Genomic DNA, 8835 nt, shown 5'->3' with positions numbered 1-8835 from the left:
CACACTCATTGTAGATGTCAGTGCTCATACTTTTTCACTGTAATATCCATGCTAGTTTATTTTCTTTTTCCTGCTTTCTTCTTGTGTGATTGTTAAACCTTAAGAAAAACCGAAAAAATAGTAGTAGTTTATTTTTCTGCTGTAGTAGTAATAATTAAAAAGAAAACCCAAAAATATTTCCCGTTCTTCTTTTGCTTGTTGGGAGCTTTCCCGTGTAAATAGTTTTATTTCTTTTCTTTTCTTTGGGGGTCAGTAGGAGAAGACCATAATTAAATTGTTGAAGTGGCTCTTATATGCATCATTGTTGATTTAACCAAGAGCCCATATTGCCTTGTCTTCTCCTGTTTATTGAATGCTCGCAGATTCCAGCTTAGTCCAATGCACGTACACTCTTATTATTATTCACACCGTTCGGTCGTGCAAGTGAAAGGCAATTATGATGATATATGATGGACTGACTGAGATGAGAAAAGATGGTATGAACTCGACCTCTTTTGTTTTTGTAAATATGATGAGTCCCTCGTTCTTGATTCAGCCTATTATGAATAAACATGTTTGCAATGACAATTAGAGATCATAGTTGCTTGTGTCATAATAAAAGCGATGAGGCCTGTGATGACCCAGTTGTGTTGTGGCACGCGGTATAGCTCGAAGTAGGTGGTGCAGCGGTCCAGCCAGATGCGCGGGGCGTCGCCGTCGAACCGCGGGAAATCGTGCTTGGGCGGCTTGATGTAGTGGTCGCCGTGGCGGTCAAGCTCCTAGGACGATGGTGACCACGCGGTGAGTAGCGGCGGACCGTGGTTGACGAGGCGGGCAAACGGAAGCTGTGCTGCACCGTCGGTGTAGAAGGGCAGCGGCAGAGGGCGACTCGGTGGTGGCGGTGGTGGTGGTGGAGGTGGTGGACGGTGTGCAGAGGAGTCCCCGGTGGCCGTGACGCCCGATGGAGATGCGGCGCCGGAGACGGTCGCCGCGGGATCCACGGTCGGTGCAGCCTTGCGGGCCTCGTCCACATCGGCTTGCGTGAGGTTGATCTTCTTGGACAGGAGCTTGAGCTCGACGGAGACTTGGTCGTTGTAGGAGAGCTGCGTCTGGTGGCGTTCGTCCGCGGTCTTCTGGCTCGCGTCCAGCCGGCGAATCACCGTCTCGAGCAGGCTCTGAAGCTTGTCGATGGTCTCCGTCATGGCGTCCAGGACACGGCGAGTCTGCGCCGAGGGTTTGGATGGCAGCGCCGTCATCTCGCTCCGAATCGATCCGAACCCCGAGAAGGATTTTGGGCGAGTTTGCCGGAGCGGCTCGCACCTGGCTTAGTGGATGTTACCGGACGATCAAGAGGATAGGAGAGCGGCGGCGCGGCGTGGATCGAGAAAAAAAATTGACTCTGAATACCAGATTGTAATGCCCTAGATCTCGATCTAGAATTTGGGGAGGAGGAGAGAAGGGAGCAGGTGAGGAGCGAGGTGGGGGAGAGAGTGTTTAATTCAGATTATATTTCCTTCCTGCCCAATCCATCGGTCTGGGTAACTCTGAACTTGCACTTGTTCAGTCCGCTGCGTATGTTGACTAAGGGCATATGCAGGCGCGACAGGAGCGGAGGCCTTGGAGCCATCCTCCTCCTTGTTCGCCATCATTGAGCGAACTGGAGAGTAGGGCCAGCTCTGGGCAATTGCCAATCTCCAATTCCTGCAGCTGGGGAGGCAAGAGCAGAAGTCCTTCTCCTAATGCTGTTGCTATTTCCTCCTCTTCTCTTGTCTGTTGTTGCTGCTGCTGCTCAATTTGTGCTTGCTCCGCTTTATTATCTGAAGATGATGCAGTTCTTGTCGTCTCCTGCTGCTCCATCACACCAACCATTGTTATCTTCTCACAATAGGATATTTCCAACTTGCTGAGATTCATGAAGTGAGTGAGCAACTGTGTCAACTCCTTCCCGGTAGCACCACACCGCCAAATATGCAGGGTATCAATTGGTAACTGGTACATGACATCACTCAGTGGCAAAAAAATATCCGAACGATATATTTTGAGAATCTTCAGAGATGTTAGCATTTGGAGGTGATCTAATGGCAGAGGAGGGCATTTACTCATCTCCAGCTCTTCAAGATCAGTTAAATTACGCAATGCCAGCACATTCCAGAACTTGCTATCGCTTAGACCACCCTCCTTCCCCTTGACACTCAATGTCGATCTAGACTTCTCACTATAATAACTCAGCTCCTCAAAACACGATCCAGCTCGTGCTATCGTGGCAGAGCATGGATCACGAGTCCAAGGAACAGGGGGCAATATCAATAGCTTTGGGCAGTCTTCAATCTCTAGCTTCCGTAATCTAGGGAACCAAGTCATGTTTGCCTCTTGCTTTGATTTACAGCCTAGAAACGGCAGCTCCAAGAGTTCAGCGCAAACTTTAACAATGAGCACTTCTAGGTGAGAGAACAAATGACAAGTGCTATTTCCAACGCATTTTCTCAACCTTGGTATCTTAACCAATTTTAGCTTTTTCAAATTTTGAAAGCTCTGGCTTGGGATACCACTCAGATGCTCTTCACCAAGCTCATTAGCAAACCACAACTCCCCTAGAGGTGGAAAATTGCTCCAAGCAACATCAACCAGACAAAGAGATTCCAATATTTTAACTAAGAGGTTCTCACCTAACCATGAAGGGCAAGTAGCACCTCCATGCCCTCCAATGTGTAGATCTACAAGACTGCTATGGGGCTTAAGATTTTCAAGAACATGATCTTCTTGTGCAGGATCCTTATTATGTCGATCAATACCCCATTGTAACATTAGCTTCTGTAAGTTGATTTTGTGCATCAGTTTAGCTTCATTTGCCTCTTTCTGTCGCTCAACATTCTCAATGCCATGAATTCTCAGTGACTCACCAAACTCTGCCAACCGACCAATCTGCCTAAATTCAAAACTATATTTTCCTTTTTAACCATAAAGCTTCTTAAGTCTTGAAGTAATTCCAGTTTTCCCACACCAAAAGTTCTAGTTCTATACTGAAGGTCCCTGTCCCGGACAAGAAAATGGCGAACATTTATAAGGTTGCTCATATCTCTTGGAAAATCAAGATGGACACTGTTTTTGTCAAAATCTATAACTCTCAGGTGATACAATCTTGAGATGTTTCTGTTCAGTCTTGCAGAAGGTGTTATCCTCAGGTAGCGAAGATGGACAAGTCTCGGAAGGTTGTGTAAAACATCCTCCACAATATACCTATAATATGCCCCAGATAAAAGAATAACACGAAGAGATTTTGCTTCTGCAAACAAAGCACCAAAACTCTTGGCAAAGCATCCTTGGTATTCTCCAAATAACATCAAAGTTTTTAGGTTTTCAACTTTCAATTTTTCACCCAATGAACTTAAATCCCTCTTAAAATCTTCAAAAGCCAATCTATCATTGACATCTCCGTCATCTATAATGATAGACAAGTGGCGTACAGATGGAGGAGATTGTATATATTTCACATTAGAACTACACATGCTAAGACACTCTGATGAGGAAACCTTCACTGCTAACTCATGCAGTAGGTCATGCATAACATAACAAGAACTGCCATCTTCTTTTTCATTTTTCTTGAAAAATCCACAATTAACCAAGTCATTTAAATAGCACAGCCCAACATCTTCAAGTCTTTTCCTCTGATCACATGAATCTAAAATATCCAGCCCTATCCATAATTGAACCAACTCTTTGCTCATAATCTTCAAGAAACAAAGCACCATAGGAAAAACATTGTTGCAGATGGAAAGGGAGATAATCATAACTAAGCTTTAGAGCTGGCATAATGTCATAGTCGCTGGTTTGTAACTCCCATTCTTTGCTTTCAAGAACACTTGTCCAACTGTCCAATGTAAGTTGGTTTCTTAGTAATCTACCTACAGTTTTTGCTGCAAGAGGGAAACCCTTCAGATGCCCCACTATTGCTCTTCCAACATCAAGTAATTCAGGATAGTCTTTCCATGGCTGTTGGTGACCAAATATATATGCTTCAAACAAATGCATAAAATCTTCAGTTCCTAAGCGATTGAGTTCTATTGAATAATCCACTGTTTTTACCATTGTTACTGCCTCTAGGATTCGAGTTGTGACAATAACCATGTTACCTCTTGCCTCTCCTTTTCTGAACGGAGCTAACAGTTTTTTCCACTCATCCTCGTGATATGTCCACACATCATCCAAGACTAGCAAGAACCTCTTATGCTTTAATCTATGTTCGATGAGTTCTTCTTCACTAGCATTCTCTTTTTCATCATTAACTTTGGGGATATTTTTCACAATCTCTTGTGTCAACCTATTTGCATCAAAATTAAGAGAAACACATAACCAAATCATAATATCAAACAAGCTATTCACCTCTTGATATACGTGTAGTGTGAAAGTCGTCTTTCCAATACCCCCTGGGCCAACAATTTGAAGCACGGTAAGTCCATTGGCATAATATTTTCCATGGGTAATGTCATCCACAATGTTCTTTTTCTGAACATTCCTCCCGAATAACTCTGGCTCTATTATTGCTGACGTGGTTTTGGGTCTGTTGCCTTAGGCAGGTTTGAGGTTCCGAAGCTCTAGATCAAGGATTTCCTTCACCTTAGCACATATAGGATCCAGCTGCTGTACAATGTCTGCCATCCTTTTAGACATATCCACACGATCAAACTTCAATTTTGGTGTCTGCTTGTTGCCGCCCGAGGAGAACTTGAATTTGTTGGCAACAGCTCTGGCAGTGTGCCGCGCGTTCAGAGCGAGGCCATGGGTGCAGCCACCGGCATGCTTATCAGCTGCATGGTAGGTGCTGTCGAGCTTGTCCTGGATGCGGAAGTAGTCCAGTTCATCAAGCACGTCTTCGGCCCCGTCCGCCAGCTGCCGCAACATGTGCAACAGGTCCTGGAGCGCAGGGTTGGTGATCTCCCTGTCATGCGCGTTATAGAGGATCCCCTGTGCGCGCAGCAGCTCCATCTTGAGGGCGGTGATGTTGGGGCCGAGACTGTCGCTGGCCGCCCAATCCTTGAGAAAGTCATCCGTAACGGGAGCCAGCGCCTTGCGCAATGCCCACACTGCCGCACTGATAGCGGTGGCCATCCTCACGCTGCTGGTGAGTGTGTTGAGATGCTGCAAGCTGCACGCATCAATAGGAATGTTCTTGCAGTTAGTCACTACCAAATAGCAAAGGGGGAAAAGAAGCAGCAGCAACACTACTGGTAATGTCGCTGCCTGAGGCCAGAGGAACAGAATGGTTCACTTACACAAGGGTTGGGCCTTCAGATCTTGCGGAAGAATGCCGGAGAGGTGCGGCTGGACAGAATCAAAGAGGATGGAATACCAGCCTTCAGCCCCCGCTTTTACAAGCTGCAAAACCCATCTGCATCTGGAGGCAGAGCAACCAAGTTCAGTACACTACACATCTCTGTGAAGGGGAATACGTTATACATCTAGATTCTAGTCACAGTGTACGTACCTGCTGCTCCTGCACAAAGATGATTGGCGTCGGGAGCCGCTGCGCCGGCACAGGTGGGGGGAGCAAACTACAGGAGGAGAGCAGCGGCGGTGACGAACGGAATCAGGGGAGCTGAGCAGGTTGGCCAATGGAGTGAAGTTGGCTGTGTCTGGAAGAGAAGTGCATCGCTGCACCGAGCGACAGATGCACCCAACGCATCTACGGTGGGCAGAGCGTCGCGATGCGGGGCGAGCTGCCTTGCTACTTGGCGTATATAGAGAAACGGGAGAGCGGCATGGTTCGTATTCATGTATTTAGATGGACCAACCTGACAGATCAGTCTGACAAGCCGCTGCTCGTATGATTGTACATCGCAGGGAGGAGGACGGAATACTACCGTTGCATGAGACACTGTATAACGTATAGGCCTCTTTTGGTTCATAGGATAGGATTATCATAGGAATAGTAATCTTGTAGGAAATGAGATGACATGTATCTCAAATTCTATGAGTAGGAATAAGAAACAAGATGTCATTTGGTTGACACCAAAGGAATTTTTCCATTGAGTCTAGGCTTTTTTTATTTTCCTATGAAATATGGAGGATAGGAGCCAATCCTATGTAGGAATAGGAATCCATTCCTATGAACCAAAGTGCTCTAAAGGAAAAAATCCTATAAGAATCATATCCTCTAGAATTCCTATGAAATTCCTCTAAACCAAAGGAGGCCACACATTTCTTGGCTTCAATGTATTTAAAGACCATGCAATTGCTGGACAGGAACCAGCGAGCACACGGCCTCAGTCAAGCATGCACAAACATCTCTCACTCCCATCCACCCCCCGCCACTGTGCCAAGATGTCGAGCAGTTCATCGTCGGCGCGGCATCTCCGGGCACCTCCCCCACTGCTGCCATTGATCATGTGCCCAAGGTGCACTGGGACGAGGACCAGGTGGTTCGTGTCCGGGACGGATCGTAACCCGGGCATCCGGTTCTACAAGTGCCCGAACCAGGCAGTAAGTATCACAGAACGCACATGCAGCAGGAGATTACTCCACTGTTTTTGTTCCCTGATCAGTTTTGTAACCACGCGCAGGACGGAGGCCCCTGTGATTTTTGGCTGTGGGTGGACCAATACGCATTCTACATCACCGGGGTTGGCATTAACCTACTCATCAAGGCCGCCGGAGGAGGGAGCAACGTCATGTTCGGAATGGGCCGCGCCATGGACGACATACGCAACGTGGTGAGGAACACCATGATGATCTGCTTGCTAATGCTCTTCGTGGTGCTTGCCAGGTCAGCCGGTGGGCAGTACTGAGCAGTGTGGCGTACCAGATGCCATGACGGAGCGCGACCTGATCAAGATTTTTAATTTCTTCTCCCTGACAGCATGGGTTATGTAGTTTACTAGGTTTGACTAAGGCCATAGTACGGTGCAGTCCAAACATTTGTAATCTCGCACGGCAAATAAATTCATATGTAGCTAATGATCACCTGTGCGGCGTGCACCACACGCATCAGCCAAGACGTGCAGAGACAAAAATTCCAACGCTCCCACCGGCAAAAAGCGAACCCACGGGTGCGTAGGGGGGGCAAGTGCTACACGCAGTAGAACCCAACCCCCAACCCCCAACCACGTTATGCCGTAGAGAGTTAAGATGTTGTACCCACACGCCACGCACCCCTCGCACGCGCACAGACACAACAGATCGAAAGCAGTATCCATTAGCAAAACAGAGAAATGAGGGTCTCGCCGGCGGATTCAGGCGACGGAGCAGCCGGGGGTTCGCCGCGCAGCGAGGTAAGTTCTGAACCACATCTCCGAGGTCGTCAGCACAACAATCAAACTATAGCTGAAACATCTCCCCCCGTGCCTTCTCCCCTGCAGGTTTTCGCACAGATCGATGGAAGAAGGAGAACAACAAGTCAGACGGCAGATCCAGACCCCGCCCACAATGGAAAGAGATGGAGAAGAAATAGAAGTAGCAGCTCCGTTGGGATCGACAAGCAGGTCCACTAAACACACATCTAGGATAGCTATTCAGAAAGTAACAGAGGTCGTTGCTGCATTATCGGATTACAAAAGATTCCTTGTTGAGGAGATTGGCTTCGAGGGTGTACTGCGTATCCCCATGATTCAGAAAATCAATCTCAAGTTCAGCAAGTTCCTCATGACCAAGGTGGATGTGAAAGAGCATTGCATCATCCTGAGAGACGGTGGAACGCCAATTACTTTTTATCCAGAGGATTTCCACAAAGTGTTTGGCATCCCATGTGGTCAACGAGACATCCATGGGAAAGATGCAGACATCACATTTGAAGCAATCGAGTTCATCAGGAACTCTATAGGGTGGACAGAGAAATCTGATCGCAGCTTAAGTTCGCTTGAAGTGTTCATCGGCAAGGAAATAAACGAACTATCCAGCCGTCTAGAAAAGGATTCCTTCAAGATGGCGTTTGTTGCGTTTGTGATGGGCAGTCTGTTCGCACCGTGCACCAAACATGATCACTCAACCATCGACTACTGGGGCGCCATCAAGGATGCGGAAAACATCTCCCTCTTCAATTGGTGCAAATATTCATTCAATTTTTTACTAGAAGCAGTCTGCAAACTGAAGTTGGAAACACATGCAAACATAACACCCAACCACCTCTCTGGGTGTCACCTTTTCTTTCAGGTAAATCCATCAAAATCACAGTTGGATAGGCCAAATTCACTAAAATAAAACCCCCAAAGTTACAGAATGCTCTTTTTGGCGATTTGTTTGAAGCTCTGCACTAACATAATCAACATGTGCTTTTCATGTCGACAGGTGTTCGTGCTAGATAATGTCGAACTGGGCATGATGAACTTGAAGCAAACGACAATGCCACGGATACAATTATTCGACGGGGAGACCCTGAAATGGATGATCCTCGTGTGCTCAGCAAGAAAGCTAGGGAGAACAATCTTCATAGTCCCTGAGGTAACAGCTATGTATGTTTAACCACAACTATGATAGCGCGACACATACTAAACTACGCGCAACCTTATGCAGGCAAGACACTGGAATGCCATGTGCTACACATGGCACAACTGGCTGAACGAGAAACATGGCAAGAAGAAAGCAATGGAGCACAAGGCTGAAGGCTCAGCAAATCAGTATGCACTCGTCAGTCATAACCCAGAGACCACTCGACGGGGAGAGTATACCAATGCGGACACAAGCAACCTTCCATAGACACATAAAAGCAGCATCAAATTCAGCCCCGGCGACTACGCTCGCTGGATCCAGATGCAAAACCCAGAGCTGGTGAGACACAATCCACACTCACACATACCAAAGACAAAAAAAATCTTTGTTTTAGACTGGGATTGGTGCGGGCCACCTCCACACAACAACCTAACATCT

The 8835-nt window shown here is 47.0% G+C and overlaps 1 pseudogene; it reads right to left on the bottom strand.

Moving 5' to 3' along the window:
• Nucleotides 1-1560: 1560 nt before the first annotated feature.
• On the bottom strand, nt 1561-6428 carry LOC119315715 (annotated as a pseudogene).
• Between the last annotated feature and the right edge of the window lie 2407 nt (nt 6429-8835).

Source organism: Triticum dicoccoides, chromosome 6A, assembly GCF_002162155.2.
Source record: "Triticum dicoccoides isolate Atlit2015 ecotype Zavitan chromosome 6A, WEW_v2.0, whole genome shotgun sequence".
In the NCBI taxonomy this organism is placed as follows: domain Eukaryota; kingdom Viridiplantae; phylum Streptophyta; class Magnoliopsida; order Poales; family Poaceae; genus Triticum; species Triticum dicoccoides.
This window is presented reverse-complemented; position numbering and strand designations above follow the sequence as displayed.